General features: G+C 42.1%; 1 protein-coding gene and 1 pseudogene across 2 annotated transcripts in view; one reads left to right on the top strand and one right to left on the bottom strand.

Moving 5' to 3' along the window:
• Nucleotides 1–22,579, bottom strand: part of KCNB2 (potassium voltage-gated channel subfamily B member 2) — a 370,558-nt gene that overhangs the window by 45,769 nt on the left and 302,210 nt on the right. The gene's annotated exons all lie outside the window — the stretch shown is intronic.
• Nucleotides 16,620–17,723, top strand: LOC141575581 (motile sperm domain-containing protein 3 pseudogene; annotated as a pseudogene).

The following is a 22,579-nucleotide window of genomic DNA, read 5'->3' as shown; positions in this document are numbered from 1 at the left end:
CTATTGGCTTGCCATGGTCCTGGGTCTACAGTTAATATTCAGGAGATAGTTTTTGAACATTTGTGGAATTTAAAGTTTTTGTAAAGTTGTCTGAAAAGGTAAGTAATGTTCATGAGCCCACGAAGAAACGGCGTTTTGAAATGAATGTCTAGGAAGCGCAGCAAAATTGAGAAAGAATGTGAAAGAGCAAAGGAAGCTTCTGGCTGGGTTTGATAAGAGCCCTGGCTTAATTTCAACACATTTGGTAAGTATAGTTTAAGCTAGCGTAGCTTTTGCCTCCATAATGCATCCAGGAAATAACTGCTCCAGACAGAATAAGTGGTCAGCTTTTCAATGCCAATGGTGTTTTCTGCCTACGGTTGTAATCTGTCAGACACCTCAGTGGTTACAAAGAATCCTCCTCAATTTGTTCCAAATAGGCTAGTCCTTGTTAGACATGCAAATCCACTTGAATTCCATACAGAAAGAAATTCTCATTTTAAAAATTGAATTTGAAGTATGAAACGAAAGGCAGATAAGACAGTTCTCAGAGTCCAAGGGTGGCTTTTGGAAAGCCCAAGCAATCCTTAAAAATGTAGAGCGATCACAAGTGGGACTGCCTTTTGAAGAGCATAGGCTTTGTAACTGTACAGGGCACCTCTGTCTTTCCAGCAGGATCTGTTACAGTCTCCTCCAAGACACACCGAGTCCTCGCATATCTGAGAAGAGGGTGCATCCAAGAAGTCAAAATTGTAAACAAAGAACACAGTATCAGGATGAGAATTTCCTTTCCTGATGGGATTTTATATTGATTTCCCATATTTTGAATTCACTTAAAACAGCCATCCTTCCTCCCCAAGCAATAATGCTTTCAAGGGTGAGATCAAGACAGCCCAACTGAGAGGCAGTGCTAGAAACTGGAGTTTGGAATTAATGAATTTGGGACAAGCAGACAATCAATCTGAGTAATTAGGATCAAGCCTCAAGCTTTGGTTTTGCACGGTTGGGCAGTTCCGGTCAAGGAGCTAATTTTAAATGATTAGCCACTACTGTCTTTTAAAGAGGTTCTTAAATAAAACACTTAATCTTGATCTGTGATTACACATGCAAAACAAGGAGAGGGGATTGGAATATTCTGTGGATAATTCAAACTGAAGATGACTTATACTTCAAATATCTTGATAGCGACAAAAGTTTTTCTTAATTTTTTGTTCAGATAATTTCTTAAATTCTCTATTAACTGGGTGAGGGTATAGCTCAAATGGTAGAGTGCCTGCTTAGCATGTTTAGCATGCAAGAGGTTCTGGGTTCGATTCCCAGTACCTCCTCTAAAAATAAATAAGCCTAGTTACCCCACCCCCACCAAAATAAAATAATTAAATCATACAATAGTAGATAAAATATTTAAAAAATTCTCTATTAACTGGCCAAACTGGGTAAGTGAGCATCGGACTCCTTAATGATCCAGTTTTATTATTATTATATCCAACAGTAAAATGAATTAGATAACTTTCTTATTTTCACTTGATTTTGCATTGTTTTATTAGTTTTCTATTACCTACTGAGTGAAATTCAACAAAAATTTTGAGGGCCAGTGTCTTCTAGGTATAAGGAATTATATTAAATCAATAAGGTGTGGTCTCTGTCTCAGTGCAGGGGTCAGTAAGATGGAGGTAATTTCCTCTATTGTAATAATGTAATGAAAAAACTTGGCTTGGAATTGTCTCGAATCTAAATAATGCATTTATCTTTCTTAAATGTACACATTTGTAGGCACAACCATGGTCTGTCATTTTGCACAACAAATGATATTAAAATGCCCATTAAGGATAAACAGATATTAACAACAAAAGGGAAAGGAACTATCCTGTCTTGGGGTCTGTATCAGCCTGACAATGTGAATTTCTCTGAACGATTCATAGCTTGACTTCTTTCTCCAGTGACAGAGACTAGATCAAGAAAAGCCCCCAATTAAGATACCGGATCAAAATCAGCCATTTTGAAGAAGTACTTCAAGAAAGAGAAGTTCTGATTCTAGAATACAATGCTTTCTTTTGAAATGTTTTCTGGATCATCAGAATTAATGTATTTGATAACAGTGTAGCACTCAACAGTCTGATATTTTTAGGCGGACAAAATTAGATGTATTAGAATGACCTTTGTATATTTACAGGCACACAGAAATACAGGAGTTTCCTGTGCAAGTCTGGAGATTCATACATAATTATGAATCTGAAAAGGCTACTTGGCACAATGTCTCAGCTCTAATTAGAGTGCCCATTTATTTCATTCATGAAATATCATTTTGTGTTGACTTTGGGAAAGATTCTGTGCTTGTGGGTGGGGTGGACACAGAGGTGAAGGGTACATCTTGCATCTGTCCTGAGGGAGGAGAAAATGTGGAGACAAACGCCTATCCCCCAGCAATTTCCAGAGCCAGGAATTCAGGTGATGGCATCCTCCCACAAAGAGCTTATATAACGGACAACCCGAGACAGTGTCGACTTTCTGGAAGAGGAAGGAACTGGCTGAAACTTGTTCAGAGTCAAGCTTATTCAATATCCACTTAAGAGGGTTTCCTGAGCTAACTTTCTCTTAGTCTGGAACATTCAGCAAAACAAAACTCTGCCAGAGTATAGATTATGCTTCATCATAACAATGCCTTTCAAATATCCACAGAAGTTTACAGGAACTTATTTTGGAAGCTTAAAAAAAAAAAAAGCTCAAGGATATCATGCCCTGCTAATTTTTCTGAGCTGTAAATGACAACTTAAATGTTTATGAAAGATGGACTTTTAAAATTAGGAACAAAATCTATCTCCTAATCAGCAGCCATATTAATTAGCCCAAATATGTTAAAATTATATACAGAAATAATTCAAAAACACTGACCCTGGACGAATTTGGGCAGGCTGCTCTGGTTATGAGTGTTGGCCCCAAAGATGTTAAGAGCTGTGTTTTACCTTATCTTCTGCAAAAGGTTTTTTTTAATCATAGGTTTTCTGGACCAAGATTCACCTCCTCTATGAGATCCTTAGTTTGTGACTCTATATTTCTCCCCCTCATCTTCACCCCTTACACCTCCTAACTTATTCCACAATGTGGAGTTTTATTCTATCATCAATTTTCTACTGCTGCTGTAACAATGTACTACCAACTTAAAACACACACATTTACATCTGACAGTTCTGTAGTTCAGAAATTAGACACGAGTCTGACTGGATTAAAATCAAAGTGTGTTGACAGGGCTGTGTCCCTTTTAGGAGGGACAAAAGGGGACAATCCACATCCCCGCTCTTTCCAGGATCTCTGGCATTCTTTGAGTCTCGATGGCTCCCTCCTTCATCCTTAAAACCCGTAACAAGTCATTTCTCTCACCTTTCTTGTGTTGTCACATCTTTCTATGACTTTCTTTTGACTTCTCCTTCCACTTTTAAGGACCCTGTGATTACCTGGGGCCTCTTTGGATAATCCAGGATAAGCTCCCTATTTTAAGGTCAGCTGATTAGCCATCTTAATTCCATTTGCAACCGTAATTCCCTTTTGTCATGTAATGTAACATGCTGACATATTCTGGGGATTAGGATACAGACGTTTTTAGAGGCCATTATTCTGCCCAGGACATTGTAGAAGGCTAAAAAGTATCATTCTGTTGTGTTCACTGATTCTTTCATGACTATTAATTCATTTTCCCAACCACTTTCTAGGGGCCTTAGAGGCAAGGCCCAGTAGGTTTTAGAAGTATTTGTTATTTCAGTCCTTGTAGCTAAGAGATCTAGGGAAACAGAACATGTAAATGCCCACCTGAATATTTACAGTGTTTCTCAAATGTCCCTCCCTTGACTCTGGGCTCTCTCCACACCACCATGCCTGTGTCCTGAGTATCCAGATGCTCTAAAATATGCCATACAGACCTGTGGTCAAGTTAAAGTAAAATTCTTGCGCAAGAAGCAGGATTTCATGAACTGACAGAAAGTGCTGGAGACTCGCTTGAATCCCATGTAAAGCTATTGGCAAATGGAGTTTAGATCAGGGAACACCTAAACAAGATGAACTGATAAGGATGCTGCTTCCAGGGGTGCCTCCCCAGAGAGGTCCTTGAAAAGACAGATGAAGGTGTCAAAATATGGCCTCTTTGTGGTCACAGTGCGAGGGAGAAAGTGAAGGGAGGAGGGGACTGAGGGCATGCAACTTGATCTAATCAACAGGTAATTCATTTGTTCTTTATTATAAGAATTAGCACATGGTCACATTCTTAACTTAGACATTTAAAACATTAAAAAGTGTAAATCAGATCATACCCTTCCTATTAAATCCCCCCCGTGGCTTCCTCTCACATTTGGAATGAAATGCAAACTCCTAGGCCAGGTCTCAGAGCCCTGCGTGGCCTTGCCTTTCCTCTCTGTGACCTCACCTCCTCCTCCGCTCCCCACCTTGACCACAGACCTCTTGCTGAGCCCCTTCCCCTTTTAGCATCTTTGCTTTTCTCTACACCTGCAAGGCCTGTCCTGCTAACTGTTCACTGCTAGCTCCTTCCTGCATTCAGATCTCAGGTGAAATGTTACCTCCATAGTGAGAGGGAACATCTCCCTACCACAACCCCTTGTTTCAATTCCTGGCCTAGCACTTGCCATTCTCTGAGATTTATTAGATGCTTAGCTTAAGGGAGCAAGGAAAGTGCCAGTCTGTGTTACTGCTGTATCCTCGGTGCCCAGAACAGTGCCTGGCAGGGGGTAGGGGCTCAATAATTATGGGTGGCATGAAAGAATAGGCAATTGGGTTTATACATGACTTTACTGATGTACCACTTGGATGGGCACACCTCTGGGTTCAGAACTGATTTTACAATGTCATGGAAAATGTCAGTGATTTTACTGTGTTCTTTGTGAACATTTCAATGTCCATACAGCAAATCAAACTATTTGGCCTTTAAAAAAATCTGAGGTTTCTTTTTTTTCTTTTTTAATTTAAATATAATTGATTTACAATATTACATCAGTTTCAGGTGTACAGCATAGAGATTTAGCATTTTTACCGATTGTACTCCATTAAAAGTTATTACAAGACAATAGCTATAGTCACCTGTGCTGTAGAGTGTATCCATGTTGTTTATCTATTTCATACATAGTAGTTGGGTCTCTTAATCCCATACACCTAATTTGTCCCTCCCTCCTCCCTCTTCCCTCTGGTAACCACTACAAACTATTTGGCTTTTAAGTTTGTATAATAACAGACATCTGGATCAAAAAAGAAAGTGACTAGACATTTTGATATTGTGAAGACATTACCTAGACCTCAGTATTTTTTCCTGTGTTATCTGTTAGGTGACCAAATATGGTGAGATTATAACATGATGAATTGCTTTAATCTTACTTGTTTCAATGAATTCTGATAAGCAATACACACAAAGACTGAATAAGGCAATGCATATATAAAAAACACTTTGCACAGCATGTTTACTGCTATTGTTATTTTGTGAAAGGTATTATGATTGAATTTTAGGTCTGAACTGTGCTTACTAATATTGTGGGCTTTACACGTTAAAACAGATAGAAGTCTATACTTCAATTAAAAAATCTATATTTCAATTTAAAAAATTATAAACTGACTATACTTCAATTAAAAAAATTACATAGAAGATCTCAAAGTGCAAGTAAATTATCTAAAAGTATGAAATGCATAACATCACACAATAAAGCAATAATGCACTCAATGGAGTTGGAAAGAACAAATCAAAGATATATTTTCTGCCCATTCTAGAATGGAAAATAAATTTAATGTAATAGGACTTGGGACTTGAAATGTATTTATCATGCTCAGAGAGCGAACTGATGAGTGTGAATTATTTTTAATAAGCGGAAGAAATATCAGGGCAGACAAAACTGCCACAAAAGCAAATAGAATCTCTTTATAAATAGCAAATCACACTGAACCATGGCTATTTTGCTTTTTGTCAACTTGCATAAACCTCCTCCCTTTTATCAGTCTTCAGATCTAAATCACACACATCCATCATCCTCAGGTCAAACTGAATTTTCTGGCTGTGCAGTTGTCTGGGACAAAATCATTAAAGATTCCCGAGGGTTGATTAGCTGGCACTGAAAAGCGCATCATTTCAGAAGAGAAATGCCATCACGGTCATTTCCTTAAGCATATTGCTGCTTTTAAAGATTGTTTTGCATACTTCTTTGAACAGTAACTGAAATTTAATTTACAACCTAATGGCTTTGTGTCCAGAGCTATCAGACGGTAGGCACATTTTCATAGGCAACAATTTTCATAGGGGATTTAGAAAAAAATTAAGAACTGCATGAGATATAGAATTAGGATATAGGGAGGTGTAAGAACGGGAACCAGGGTGTAGGCTGGGAAGTCTTTTTCCCAGGTTCAAATCCTGCCTCAGCTACTTTGCAGTGACATAAACCCTGTGCAAGCAATGCAACCTTTCAGAGCCTCAGTTTTCTCATCCAAAAACAGGGATAATATGCCAACTTTTCAGGCTGTTGGGAGTTCAATGAGGTGATTTGTGAAACACATGACATGTGCCAGGTACCTAATTCATGGCCTCAGATTAACTGAGAAGAATCAGTTTACCCATGCCAAAGAATGAAGGAAAAGGATCAAGGAGGCTTAGATGTTTGTGGCAACGTCTTTTAATTTGCCGAATAGGTCATTTTTTACTTTCCATGGGTGATGGCCCTGCTGGAAGCATCTTGCTTTGTGGTCCCTCCCAGTGACGTGGGGCCCTGTCCTGTGGTCATTGCTCGTGGAAGCCCCTTCCGTACACACAGCCATTGCTCTCTCTCCCTTACAACTAAGGAGGAGCAGTGAGTGTCCTGCACCCCAGGAATCACAGAGTGAGAACCCAGTAGGGGGAAATGTCAATTCTGAAAAATCCCCAGTGGGAGAGAAGTTTAGGATGGACAACCTGATAAGGCTGAGGGAGAGCTGCAGATTTCCTTTCGTACTGTTGTTTTCAAGGGACGCTGAGAATGGAATGGAGCAAAACCAAGGCTGTGGAAATGATGGCTCTGGATTTCCCCCATCTCCTAGCCCACTTCCTCTTTCAAGCTGCTCTGGCTTCTCAGACCTGGGACCACACCTTTGGATCCAGTGGCCAGGCTCCCCAGTTCTCTCCTCTCCACTCGGAGCCTATCAAAATGCCCATCTGATCAGTCATCCATTACAAGGATGACATATGATTAAATTATTCGCACTAAGAATAATGGCCAATAGTGAATGTAATAGGTTAATTCCTGAGTGCTTCTGGTTCTTTAAAAGGAAAACACCTCTAGGTACTTTCCACCTAAGCATCCTGATAGGTTGGGCTGAAGTGTCACCTCTTCCACCTGGATCACGGCCAGCTTTAGTTAAATCTCAGAAAATATTCCACAATATAAAGATCTATGAACAGTGACTGAATGGTTAATGACATCATCCAGTCCATCAGTCACCCATCCATCAAAGTGCCTGTCTGCACTTTAGGTGCTGTGTGTATAAGCACTGAAGTGGATCTACAAGACACCAGCTTCCTGAATTTTGAGCCTTGGTTTTCCAGATGCACATTTTGGAAAGGAGGTAGGTCTTCTCCAATGTAAGCTGGATAGTTACCATTTCTGAGAATTGCATCATATGAAGCCTGTTCATTAATAATTCTATTAGCACATCCTTTCACTATTATTCTTCCTCCAGTCCAGTTCTTGCTACATAAGCATGTACAATATTGTTAAAGACAGTGATGCAATTTTACGCAGGGTCTTGACAACACCCCTGTCCCCATTCTGCACACGTACAGTACAACTATCTTGCAAATGTAAGCAGTAAACATTATCACCTCCAGCTGGGCTCCTTAAATCTGCTTCTGACATTGCTGCCTCCTGATGACATCTGACCACAGTCTTCACAGTTCCAAGAAAACAAAGTTTATTTTACATTAAAAATACATAAGCAGCATGTGGTTTTATAACCACTCAGATTTTTGCATCGATGCAGGAAACTGGTGTTCCATTTCAATGGCATTTATATAAGATACTTTAGCCTGACATGGTTAGAATTAAGGAAGGCGACAGTCCTGGTCACCACTCGTGGTGAACTATGTGTCGTATGGATTCGTTTTGCCCCCTGCATAAATGCACTGGCCCTGGGGACAATGGGGTTTGTGCCAAGAGTCTCGGTGGGAGAGCTGTGCTTGGTATTCCTGAGGATTCTCCAATGTGAATCTAAAATGCATGTAATGACTCACCATTGTTGAAAGTTATTTTTCTGCCAACAGATTGCAATCTACACTAAAGAGACTAAACTGAAGTACACAGAAGCAGGGCTACCTCCAGCATTGCTGTTGATCATTATTTGTGGGCAAAGCGGTTGAAACAGTGAAATATATTGGAAAGAACAGGGACTTTGAGGTCAGAGGCAGCTCCTTCCTTATTCTGATATTGGCACCATGGAACTTCTCTGGACCTCAATGATCTCATCCAGAAAATGCGGTTGTTGTGAAGATTAAATAAAATAATGCCCCCTGCAGAGAGTGGGTACTCGAAGTTCATGCACATCCACTATTTCCTGCACAAGTTTGGGGCTGTGATTCGGATGATGACCGGTGGGAACAGGGGCTTGATGTGACAGGACTGGGGAGGGACCCAAGCTTCACAGGTATGAAGAGCATTAGATTGGCGGGCAGAGATTTACTGGTTCTGTGTTCCATCCCTGCCCCACCACACTCTATACCTTCCTCCATTAAAGCACGGTCATGTCTATGTGATTGACGGTGTCTCTGCCTCCCCACTAGACCTGAGGCTCCCTGGGTGCCTTGTCTTTTCATCTGTAGTCCCAGTGCCTGGCACTGCTGGAAGAATGAATGGAGTGACCAAGGTATTTGTATTTGGGTAGACTGGCCATCTGTGGTTACTTTGCTACAGAGAATGTTCTAGAACTGTAGAATCTGAATCTGACCCTTTGAGAGATGATTAGAGAACTTGTTCTCTATCCCTCTTTCCCTTTCCCCTTTAGAAGCCTAGTGAAGAATAAAGATGAAGAAGTAATGGGATTTGTGCTAATTAGAGAAATGCAAATCAAAACTACAATGAGGTATTATTACCTTACACCGGTCAGAATGGCCATCATCAAAAAATGTACAAGTAATAAATGATGGAGGGGCTGTGGAGAAAAGGGAACCCTCCTACACTGTTGGTGGGCATGCAAATTGCTGCAGCCACCGTGGAGAACAGTATGGAGTTTCCTTAAAAAACTAAAAATAGAGTCCCAGCAGTCCCATGCCTGGACTTACATATGGAAAAGATGAAAACTCTAATTTGAAAAGATATCTGCACCTCAATGTTCATAGCAGCACTATTCACAATTGCCAAGACATGGAAGCAACCTAAATGTCCATTGACAGATGAACGGATAAAGAAGACATGGAATGTACACAATGGAATATCACTCAGCCATAAAAGAGAATGAATTTGCAGCAACATGGATAGATCTAGAGATTATCATACTAAGTGAAGTAAGCCCAATATATGACATCACTTATATGTGAAATCTAAAGTACAACACAAATGTGAAATCTGAGGTATGACAAAAATGAACTTATTTACAGACTCACAAACATAGAAAACAAACTTATGGTTACCAAAGAGGAAGGAGGAGGGGAGGGATAAATTAGGAGTTTGGTATTAACATATACACACTACCATATATAAAACAGATAAACAGCAAGGACCTACTGTATAGCACAGGGAATTATATTCAATATCTTGTAATAACCTATAATGGAAAAGGATCTGAAAAAGAATATATATAAATATATACATAAATATATATATATAAAACTGAATCACTTTGCTGTACACCTGAAACTAACACAACATTGTAAATCAACTGTACCTTAAGAAAAATAAATAATAAAAAAATAAAAAGACTTATAAGAGATTAAAGGACAATACAGTTTGGGTGCTGAGTTTTGCATTTATCACTTCATTTAATTTACTGCTCATGTGTTTTATCATTTCTTTTTGATTAGGGAAATGTCTGTTTTCCTTGAGAAGAGGCAGTGGTGAGAAAGTACCTTTAAATTCCTTTCTTATCTTTTGCTGCGTTGGATCCTATGATTTTAGCCTCAGTGAGCCTGTCTTTCTAGCTGGATAATGAGAATCTCTGCACTAAGGGATGCTGAGAGTAGTCACACTGAAGTGCTGTAGAGGGTTTTCAAACATGGGACGTGGCACAGTATCTGGCACCATGGCGCTAACATCCTCCCTCTCCCCTGATGAGCACGTGGTACCATTGCCTGTCAGATGTCGGGGAAGCCCCACAGAGCATATGTTCCTTATTGTGTTACGGAGCTCTCCGAAGTCATCCAGAACATTTCCCTCAGGTTACAGATCCTGAGTAGATTTTCCGAGTCCCAGAGTTAGTGTTATACAAACTGCAATTTGTGACTCCCAAATTTCATAAGAGCAGTAGCAGCAGCAGATGGCAAAAATACATTTCTAATTCATTTACAACCCGCTCCAAGAAATGAGTTCTCCCTGTACTCTTCAACACTGTTATTTTTCTATATGTCTCTTCTATACCTTCTAAATAAAATAATTATGAAGGAGAGAGACTGGCTTACACTCCCCTCTGCTGAGAGCCAGCAGCAGTTTATATTACTGGGGAATCATAATAGAAACCTCTACTGCTGAGGAACAAGGAGTTTAATTCTGTTGTTTTTTAAGTCTGATGCTTAAGAGATGGCAAGGTGCTATGTATAATTTACCTTTATGTCCACAGAATGTTTTCTTTAACATGTATAGCTGTGTCAAAAGCAATAGTCGGTCTGAGTCAAAGTCCTAAGGAACTACTTCAGTCTTGGTTCTCTATGAATTTTTTTTTTTTAAATTGAAAGTATAGTTGGCTTACAATTTTGTATTAGATTCTGGTGAACAGCAAAGTGATTTAATTATACATATACATATATATATATATGTGTGTATATTTTTCCAGATTTTCTTCCATTATAGCTTATTACAAGACACTGAGTACATTTGCCTGTGCTATACAGCGGGTCCCTGCTGTTCATCTGTTTCATACATAGTAGTGTGGATGTGTTAATCCTAAGCTCCTAATTTATTCCTCCCCACCCCTTTCCCCTTTGGTAACCATTAAATTTTTAAAAAAATATTGTTTTTCTTGGGTTTTGGGGGGAGTGGGGAGGGAGGTAATTAGATTTCTTTCTTTCTTTATTTTTAGAGGAGCTACTGGGGATTGAACTGAGGACCTCATGCATGCTAAGCATGCTCTCTACCACTTGAGCTATACCCTTCCCCATTTAAAAAAAAAAAAGCAAAGTTTCAGTAGTTGTTTTAAAAAAAAACAACCTTTCATAATCATGATGGTGAACATAGGTAAGTTAGAAAATTAACTGATTGGAAATCAATCAAGAAATTTTATTAGGAGACTGTCACGTGCAAAACACTTGATTAAAGTGTAAAGACTCTTCTCTGAAGGAGCATCAATCTGGGGAAATGAGACAGACAAGTGATGTGAGGCAGGCTATGTTTATTGGGTGTACCTTCCAAATAGCGCATTTCCGGGAACCACGAAACAGGCTGAAGGAGAACTGTGATGGTGTGTTCTCTCCCACACGCCTGTGCACATCCCAGCTTCCCTTCCGGGGAGAGAGGAAGTCCAGAGCCCCGGCCTAGGACTGGGTTTCAGAGCTGGACACGACTGAGTGAGGGAAGCTGGGGCAGGGTTGAGCTGAGTCCTGTCTGTGCGGTGGAGCATAAGGGAGTAAGAGCCAAGAGGGGCGATCAGTTAGGTCAGGGAGTAAAGCACTTAGGAAAGTAGAGCTGGAAGCATCTCTGGAGCCGGACTTCAACTCCGCCTCCATGCAGGGGGCAGGGCAAATCCTCTCAGCCAGTTGGACAGGGGCTCTTGATCAGAAGGCCTGGTCCCTTTCTTGGCTAGAGATTGGGCTCGTCTCCTGACATGCTCAACAAAGGAAGACCACTTGAAATTGGACCATCCAAGGAAGTCAGAGACCTTGTCAGGCCCTCCTCCACGCAAACAGACTAAACTTACTATGCCATTCAGTAAAGTTTCTGCTTTCTGTGTTTTCAAACAATACATTCCATCTTTTTCAGTTCTTAGAGGGTTGTTCACTAAGTAGTCCAGATCTATCACCAGCATGACCAATTTTCAGGTACAGAAAACTGTAGAAGATGCAATACTGGGCTGTATTTGTATTAGACAAATAGGTCGTTCAGGGTGGATCGAGGTATTGGCGGATGCTGTGGTTTCATCTCAAGGTCCACAGTCAGGACCTGCCTCAGCTCCCTCATTTGATGGCAGAAAACAGTTATAGAAAATTCTCATGAGGCTGGTGTAGGGTATCCTGAATAATCCCCGTTCACTAATACAGATCAACCAGAGGCAGAACACCTCCGTCGTCCTGGAGAGCTTGCCTGCGGAAGCAAAAGGTTTTGGGCTGGGGCAGATTCCCCTGCCTGAGCAGCTCAAGCTAGTGGAACAAGGACCATCTTTTGAAAATGAGGGGGGGCCCAGCATCTGTTTCATGTGACCTCGGTTAAGCTATGAGATTATTCTTTTTTCTCTCTGCAGTGCCACTGGATAGCTATCGATTAATATTTACTGACTGTTCCCAATGTGCCAGCTGCCACTGGGATGAAAGCTGATTATCTGTTGAAATCGCTGCTGTCTTGTTTGGCTGACAGAGTTTGGGCCACTGGAAACTTTCTGAGGCAGCCTGTGAATGTCATTGCCAGGAGCAGGGCCAAGGACAATGACCCCACCAGAGTCGGGGCAGCTGTAGGCTCTGTGGGGACAAGCCAGATGAGCTCGGAGGTGCAGGCAGCACTGTTCCCTTCTTAACAGAAACTGCTTTTGAAAAAAGTATCTCTTTCTGAGCCAAGAAAAGTGGAGGGTGGGGATTTATGCTTCCCAGATAGAAATATGCTTTATATCTAATTCCTGGTGGGGAGACACAGTCTAGGAAAGAAAGGAGATTTTTGGAAGTAGAACTTTTGGCCGGGAGCCAGAAGACTGTCACAGGAATGTTGTGTCTCACTCCCTCACCCTCTTTCTGTTGGATTTGCTCTTCACTGCTGTTTCCAGGAAAGAGAAAGAGAGACTGAGACAGGGCAGCCTTTGGGATCATGGAAAAGTGGCAGGGACTTTGAGGTGAAACAAGTTTCCAGATTCTACAAGGTGATGATGCTGAGCTGGGGAGGGGGTTTAGGGTGGGAGGGCAGGGTACCAAGATCAGGAGAGAAGCAAAGACACTCTCAGGCTTTCTTTGTAGTTAAGCATAAGAATATATGAATAAATATCTAAAAAGGAATATATATTTCTCCTAATAAGTTTAATCAAAACACGTAAGATATATGAAATGTAGCAATTAAAATGAGTTCTGATATAGGGAAAGATAATTTGTGGGATAGCAAGGTAGGGAAGGCTAAAAAATTTTTTTTTCTTCCCAAACAGCTAGTTTAGAAGGCCTAGATTTGGGGGATGGGGTTTGACTGGACTCCAAGTTGCAACATTGATGTCTTTAGTCAGAATTAGAAAAATTCCAGGGAAAACAGGAATTTAAAATACTAAGAGACAATCTTTCTGGCAGTACATGCTACCTAAAATCATGCATATTTAGAAATAGCCCTACTTACCATCTCAGAAATCAATTATAATTTCAAACTTGTAGCAGAAGAAATTACTATTCAGAGTTGAGCTTTGTGATGATATGTGTAAATGAAAAAGTAAAAAGAGTCAGGAGAAAGAAAGGCTGGGAGAGAGGGGGGAGTAGAAATAGCAATAGAAAAATACTGAAATTATAAGGGGGATTAACTACTGATACAGTAGAGATTAAAAAAATTAAGTATTATGATGCACATCTTTATGCCAATAATATTGAATACTAAGATAAAATGGATAATTTTATAGGAAACAATGAAATACCAGACTGACTCAAGAAGAAGTGGAGAGTCTGACTACACCAACAACTATTAAAGAAACTGAAATCAGTAAACAGAAGCTTAACTTTGTCCAAAAGACACAAAGCCCAAATGGTTTTATATGTGACACTTAACAAATCTTCAAGGAACAAATTATTTCTTATAGAAACTATTTTAAAGAACAGGAAAAGAGAAAGCTACCCAACTCATTTGACTAACAAATAAAAATGAATAGAAAGTACAAGGACATCATAGACTAATCTCATTTAACAAATACAAATGAAAAATTCTTAAGTAAAATATTAGCAAGTTAGTTGAGCAGTATGTATGACTAAGGAGAATTTATTCAAGGAATGCAAGCATAGTTTAATATTTAAGATCTATTAATGAAATATTAATAAAATATAAAAAAACAGATTAAAAGAGATTATGTCATACACTAATGAGCTTATCTACAAAACAGAAACAGACTCACAGACATAGTAAACAAACTTATGGTTACTGGGGGGAAACAGAATGGGAAGGGATAAATTGGGAGCTTGAGAATTTGCAAAATTAACTACTATATATAAAATAGATAAACAACAAATTTCTTCTGTATAGCTATATTCAATATCCTGCAGGAACCTATAATGTAAAAGAATATGAAAAAGAATATATGTGTGTATATGGATGACTGAAACATTATGCTGTACCCCAGAAATTGACACAATGTAAATGAATTACGCTTCAATAAAAAAAGAGGTTATATCATAAAACATATGATCATATCAGTAGACAGAAAAAAATCTGATAGCATTCCACCATCACTTAGGATTAAGAATTCTTACCAAACCACAAATAAAAAAGAAAGTTCCTTAACCTTATACAAGAATCTCTCTAAAACAAAATTCCAAATTAATTTATAGCAATGCAATTCCAAACAAAATCCCAGTAGAGATCCTCATGATATACAACAAGCTGATCTTAAAATTCTCACAGAAGAGCACAAGGTTAAGAAGAGTTATGGGGATGTAATATGCACATAAGGAATATGGTCAGTGATAGTGAAATAACTTTGGATGGGGACAGATGGTTACTAGACTTATCGTGATGATCATTTTGTAGTGTGTTTAAATGTTAAATCACTGTGTTGTACCCCTGAAATTAACACTGTATGTCAACTGTATTGCAATAAAAGAAAAAGAAGAGCTAAGATAAGTTTGAAATACAAAAAATAGTTGGAGGTGGTGGGGAAGGGAATGGCTCAGTGGTAGAATGCATGCTTAGCATGCATGAGGCCCTGGCTTCAATTCCCAGCACCTTCATTAAAAATAAATACATAAATAAATCTAATTACCTCCCATCCCCAAACAAACAAAAAATAGTTGGAGTTGCCACTGTTATGAAGCCTTCCTTGGTAACTAAGGCATGTGATAGCAATGTGGGGTGGATGAAAAAGAACAAATGAAACAGCACAGAGAGTCCAGAAACAGTCCCAAATGTATATAAAAATACATGTGTGATGGAGGTGATATGGCAGATTGGTGTGGAAAAAAATTAAGTCCTCAATAAAAGTGGAAAGTGAAGAGATTCCTATTTCCTGACAGATACAAATTCTGGTGAGATCAATGATTTAAAAGTGGAGAGTAAAACTTTAAAACCTTTAGAAAATAACACAGGAAAATGTATTTATGACTTCAAGGAAGGGAACTGTTTCTTAAATAAGACATAAGAAGCATAAGCCATAAAGGAAAATATTAACAAACTGGATGATATTAAAATTCAAAACCTCTGAGTCTTAACCATGGGAGACAGCGCTAGACTGTTATTAGTCTAGAGAAGAAGGGAGAGGAACCTGCGTAATAAATCTTACTAAAATAACCCATATCTTCCATTAGTTTCTCCATACGTTTACTTTTCCAGTTTATTGTCCCTTTAGGGGCCCCTTTTCCTTTTTCTTGTCACTTCTCTATAAATTCTCTGATCTTTGTTAAGACACTATGTGAGCCCCAAGTTCTAACCACCCCTTTGAGTTTCCCCTCACTGAGTTTCTCCCACATGTGTGTGCACTGCACATGTTAATAGACTCTTTTTCTTTCATTAAAAAAAATTCAAAACCTATCTAAAACAAAAGACTCCATATTAGGGGGAAAAAAAAACTGGGAGGAGACATTTGTGAGGCATATAACCTTCAAACAATTTGTTACTGAAATTAGAAAGCATGCCTACAAGGTAATACAAAGAAAGCAGTCTGATAGGAAAAAAAAAAAGAGTGCAAAATCAGTGAGTAAGCAGTTCATAGTATGAGACAATCCTGTGGTCCCTAAACACATGAAAAGATGCTCAAACTCCCCAGTAATCAGAAAAACAAAAATTCACACGATGACAAAATGCCATTTCACCTTCAGATTGGCCCAAATTAAGAGCCTTGACAAGGCCAAGTAGGGGGAAAGAGCCAGGGAAAGGAAGCTCTCTTACGTCTGTGGTTGCTGAAGAGCCAGTCAACACAGTCATTTTGGAGAAGGATTTGGCAAGAAAATAAAGGTAAAAAAAGTGCTGCTCTGTGACTCACAATTCCACTTCCAGGTGTATAAAGGGACTTGTACTCGTGTGTGTAGGAAGAGATACAGGAACATTCACTGCAGCATTGCTGGTAACAACAACGAGGAGGAAACAGTTTGTACGCCCATCAAGAAAAGAAGAGCTTGAGAAAGGGTTTGGGGGGGCCTGTGCCTGGTCTGCGGGGGCCTCATCTAGCGGGATTCCGAGGCGGCGGCGGCATCGGTCCAGGCCCTGCCCTAAGATCTCATCCGGTTCCCTTTCGCCCTTCTCTCCCCTCAGCTCTATACTCCAGGCCCTGTCCCTTGAGCTCTGCCCTCGGATGTTCCACCGCCCAGAGCGTGCATGCGCCGTGGGGCGCCCCAGGACTAGGAGCTGGTGGGTTCAGGGGCTCCTGGGCGGGGGTCCCGGGGCGCCCCTCCTCTCTCGGGACCTGTTGTCCCGGTTCTCGTCTTTCCCCCGGATCTAGTATTCAGGGCGGACCAGCGGAGCGGACCCCGGCAGCTGCTGACCCTCTATAACCCCACGGGAGCAGCGCTTCGCTTCCGAGTCCTGTGCACAGCACCTGCCAAATACACACTGTTTGACACGGAAGGGTATGTGAAGCCTCAATCCTGCACTGACATTGTGATTCGCCACGTAGCCTCTAATCCCAGTCATTATGACGTCCAGGACCACTTCCGCACTGAGCTGTCTGAGGAGAGAACAGAGGGCCGTGTGGTGGGGCGCAAGGACATCACCTCGGTTCTGAGGGCCCCTGCATACCCCCTTAAGCTTCAGGGACAGCCTGAAACAACACCCCACCCAGGGCCTCCTTCCTGGACAGCACCACCCACGGCCCAACACTTCCCAGAAAATCCCCACCCTCAACTAGCCACCAGCTCCTTCCTCCTCTTCTTGCTGACAGGCATAGTCTCTGTGGCCTTCCTGCTTCTCCCGCTCCAGGATGAATTCGGCAGCCAGCTGCCCCAAATCCTGCACGTCTCCCTGGGACAAAAGTTGGTGGCAGCCTACGTCTTGGGCCTCCTGACCATGGTGTTCCTCCGGACCTGAGCTCCAAGCTTAACCTCCAGCCCCCTCCCTGGGCAGGGACATGGACCTGGACATGAGACAGCCACTGTGATGCTCATAACCTTGCCTCAGCTCCTGCTTCCTTCTTCCTCCTTCCTGCCCTTACCCCACCCCCAAAACCCAGGGATTTGTATTCATTTTCCAAGTTGAATAAAATAAATTTGTAAAATTGAACTGAGAAAAAAAAAAAAGAAAGAAAAGAAGAGCTTAAAATCCATCTTCCAGGGGAACGTTACCTAGCATTTAAAAAGGAACTGGTATCAGATGGTTAAATCTAAAAAACATATTTTAAATAAGGCAAGAGAAGGATCATTTAGGCTGCTGGTTAACCTCTGGGAAGTGAGAGAAAAGGATCAGGGTGGGCTCTGTATGACTTTGTTCCTCAGAAAAAAACAATCTGGAGCCACGTGTAGGTTTCAGTCAAGCTGGAAAGTAGGTAGGTTATGCCGACCTCAGTTCTTTTCTCTTGATCTGAAGTAATTAATAATAAAGATTAAAACAAAGGAACAGCAACAAATCTACAATTAAAGCACAATGAAGCTACAAGGGGCAGTGAGTAAACTGAGAGGCTGAGAGCATCCTGGTAGCCGGGTCAGTGAGGCTGTAAAGGGCCTGCACCCAGATGGTACACAGCGTGGATGGCAGAACATTCCTGACCCGAGGCTGGAGCCAGGGAGATGCCCAGTATAGGACTGACAGCGAGAGGAACCCGCTAGTTAAACTGCCATTTGATGTTTGTTGGGGGCTGGATCCCCGTTTAATCGCTAGGTAGTTTCACTACCCAGTGGCTTCATTTTCTTCTCAGTGCATTCCATTTTTTTTTAAACCTAATGTTCTGAGATAAAGAAACATTTTAGTGCTTTGTAAACCAAATCAAGTGGACCCTCCCACCAGCCATGTTCTCAGCCATCTGGCCTCTCACACACCATCCCTGACTGGGAGCCCAGCTTTGCATCAGGCTGTAAAAAGGGGTTGGAAACAGAAATGCCTTCTGGGCCCAGGTGAGCCATAATCAGGAGTGAACCAGGAGTGAGGCAAGGGCAGGCGGAAGCCTCTGGGGAGTGGAGGGGACAGTGGGAAATGCGAGAGGGCCTCTAAAGTGGGAAGTGGCTACAAATTTAGCTGATTGTTGCCACATGGAAATGAGGGTGAGTGTCATCAGATTTTTTCCAATTCAAGAGAAGTCAGAAATATGGATTAAAAAAAAAGATCTGAAATGTCCTGATTTTTAAATGTTCCAAGTAATTCAAACGTTTCTGAAAATACTGTGTAGGACAAACAACAACAAAAAACATACACAAGCCGCTCCTTGGGGATCTCTGCTAGCTGACGGTCTTGTTTGGAATCCACAAAGCACTGGCTCCTAGGATCCACCACTGGGTCTCATTACTGCCCCCTGTTGCACAGGAACTACAGCTGCAGGCTAGTAATGAACACATACGCACGCGTGCATACTCAGCCCTAAAGAACTGGCACAAAGATAACAAAAAGATGTGCTGTGTCAGCTTTGTGACATCCAAACAGGACCACCGAAGGAGCTAGGATGGTCACCTAGCGATGGTCCATGTCCTCATGTTACATTCTCCCTGTGCTGCAAGCCCCCTCCTCACTCCCCATCCCCCGCTTTCATTCCATGAGGCCCCTGAAGGCATCTGAGCTTTTCTAACAGCTCATTGACAAAGGGAAAACCGAGGTCCAGAGGGGTCGGTGGGGCAGGAGGGGGGACACTGAGAGGTTACATGGGAGGAATCGAGGAATTGAGGAATCGTACGTGAAGGATGGTGATGCTCTAGGAATTTGTCGAGTGTGCTGTTGGGCACAGGTGTGCCTTAGGGTCTAAAGGGCACCTGAGCCCTTTACTATGTTTTTTTTTTTTTTTTCCTGCTAAGAAGAGTAGACTGTAGAATCAGAAGTTTAGAACTGTTATGGAACTGCTCTCATTCGCAGCTATAATAAGGAACTGTACATTTCCCCAGCCTACTGAAATGATAACTCTGGGTTTTATTTTTGGAAAAAGTACTTTTCATCTAGTAAAAAATTAATGGCCTCTGAGTGACAGGGAAGTTCCAAGTGGTTTTCACTAGCCCTTCTCTGGCTGCAGCAGAAGGTAGGAGTGAGGGGCCCGGGCCTCCTCCTGCTCCGAGGGTGGACAGGAGTCCGAGGAAACACCCTGTCCATTGTCTGGGTGCTTCTACTTAAGAAACACAGGCTTTATTCTCCAGAACCTTTCTGAGCCAGTGGCTGGGCAAAGGTAGTTAAGAGTTGTGCATAAATATTGCTAATGTTAGCAACTAACTTCTGTGTAGTTGTGCTTTCCCGTCTACAGATGTTAGGGTCTCTTTACTGTTCTTTCTAAGATTTGGAATAAGTAGAGCATTCCTTCTACTTGAAGTTAATATAGAATAATCACACATCTGATCTCGGCTTCTTGGATTTGACCGTGCATGGGGAATCATCCGCGGATCCTGTGAAAGTGCAGATTCTGATTCTGTGTGCGTGGGTAGGTCTGAGATGCTGCAGAGCCGTCAAGCTCCCAAGTGATGCTCCCATATTGCCGGTCCATGGGCTGCACCCTGAGGAGTAAGGGAAGGTCATGGCTAAGCCAAGGCTAAGGGGGAGGGGGTTGAGAGGAGTGGGGAGAAGACGCAGCTTCCCTTTCTTCACTCGGAAGATGTGTGTGTCCTCTCCTCGCCTGGGTGATCATATGTCATCTGACCCTTGTTGGGGGAGGTCCCTAGCTGGGTGGTGGCAGATGAGGCAGCAGGGGCCCAGGAGGACAGGTATGTTCCTTCCGGGAAAAACACAGTAATGCCATCCGTTACTGTTTTTAGGAGGGCAGCTCTGGAGGAGGTGAGCTTAAGATCAGAGGCGGACAGTAGAGCTCCTACAAGCAGCAAATGATCAGTGTATGGTTTTTGGAGATGGTGGTGGGTTAGGGAAGTGAGAGAGGATGACAATTCTGCTCGTCTATTCTGAGATTTTTCCCCATTGCAGACTGGATGGAGTGAAATTAAGCCCGTGTGCGCCAGGTCTTTTGGCCCGAGTCCCTGGCACACAGATGGTGTCACAGTGGGGCCCCGCCCCCTCCTGTTCCTGACTTGGAGGTGATGAGGGCCTCTAGGCCCCGCAGGATGGTGACAGATGTTTGGTTCCAGCAGCCAAACAAGAGCCTCACCCACAATGTAAACATTTCATCTGCTCGGCTGGTCCTGTCACAGCCCTGCCTCTGAACAACTTTCTTCCTATAGGTCTTTGCATCCACCTCTCCATGGCTGAGATGATAAACTACTGATGGGCAAGGGCTGGGGTGGGCCCCCAAAGCTGGCTCTGCTACTATGCATGCACACTGGGTGGAAGCCAGACTCGCCAACAGTCTGTCAGGAAGTCCCAGGGGGTGCGTTCCACTCAGGACCACCGCCGGCAGGCTGGGAGAGCTCTTGGCATATCTGTGTTCATCAGTGGCTGGAACAGGATGGCGCTTTCAGTTTCATTTTAAGATACTCTCAATAATTGTGGAATGTCTCCAATTAATCCTGATCATTCTGGGCAGAGCCACATCACCTAAGATGCTTCGTAAATGACTCTGGGCAGTGGTAAAGATTTTTTTTTTTAATGAGAGTTATACAAACTAAAGGTAAAAAGTTAAAGGAAAAGACAGTCTTCAACAGACAAAAGAGCAAATAACCCTAATTCACTTTAAATTGAAGATGTGAAGGAGCTTGAGTAAGCGAGTCCACACTTGCCTTTTGATGCTTCCGATGGAAATAAGGAAAATGCTATGTACATTACATGTATTTCACGGAATACCAAATTTGTCAAAACTAAGCAACACATTATCTGTTCTCAGAAAACAGGAGTTTCAGGAAATGCTCTTCTATGAGAAAAGTTAAAATCTGTAGGAGAAGAGGCTCTGGCTCCCTGAAAGGTAGATGGGTTATGGGTACCACCTGGGTGGGGACTGGGTACCTCATTCTGCCTCCCCATCCCTCGCAGGGCCGCCTGAGTGACTTCCAGAGGAAGTAATGGACTTCCCTTTGTTCTAAATGGAAAGACTCGTGTGTGTGTGTGTGTGTGTGTGTGTGTGTGTGTGTGTGTGTGTGTGTTGGGGGGGTGGGGAGCATCCCCACCACGTCATGTAGGCTCATAGATCTGCATCATTATCTCCCTCCCCATTGCTGTCACATGATCACTGAACACCCGATTATTCCTTCCTCTTTTTGTCACGCAACTCATCACTGCCAATCACAGGCTCCTGTTCTCTTGGTGGTCAGCTGGCCCTGCCAGAGGCCCCTGGGTAGAACCATGAACAGTCACTGAGAAGCTACTCTGCATCAGGCACTTCTGTGTTTCTCACCTAATCCCATTCCAACAGGTACAGGTGGGGGCACTGGATTTATTATTCCAATTATGAGAAAACACAATTTAGTCAGGTTAAGTTTTTTGTGTTTTAAATCCAAAGCCGCAAGGCATATGTCAGAGGCAGGCTTCAAAGTGGTATTGACTCTAAGACTAGGGTCCTTTCTGTTGGTTCTGCTACACAGTTGTGGGGAGGGTGGCTCAGCATTCACAGAGAAATGAAGCAGGCTCTACCTGCATGGTGCATGGTCCCCCCATCTATGGAGGAAGAGGAAATGTCTCTCTGGAAGTGCTGGCCATTTTAGGTCAGTTTCAAGTTTGGATTTTAATAAATGAGGGTTTTAAAGACAAAAGTCATCACTGAGATCCTTTTTGTGGCATGGTGGAATGTGGAAGTGTCTGAGGGGAGCAGTCTACAAAGAGGGTAGAACTTGACCTTGTGTTGGGCCAAGTGTGGGTGTTGCCAATTCAGGGCACAAAGCTGAGTCTATGTGATTCACTCAGCCAGTGAACACTTTTTGAGCTCCTACTATGTGCCTGGAGAGGCTCTGGGGATCCAAAAGGAATATGCAGATACACTCAATCTATGCAGGAGATACAACTCTTCAAACAGATGCAGAACAGAGCTGGCCCACACGGAGAAATATAAACGTTGTGGTCTGCCGGGAAAATAA

This window comes from Camelus bactrianus, chromosome 29, assembly GCF_048773025.1.
Source record: "Camelus bactrianus isolate YW-2024 breed Bactrian camel chromosome 29, ASM4877302v1, whole genome shotgun sequence".
In the NCBI taxonomy this organism is placed as follows: domain Eukaryota; kingdom Metazoa; phylum Chordata; class Mammalia; order Artiodactyla; family Camelidae; genus Camelus; species Camelus bactrianus.
This window is presented reverse-complemented; position numbering and strand designations above follow the sequence as displayed.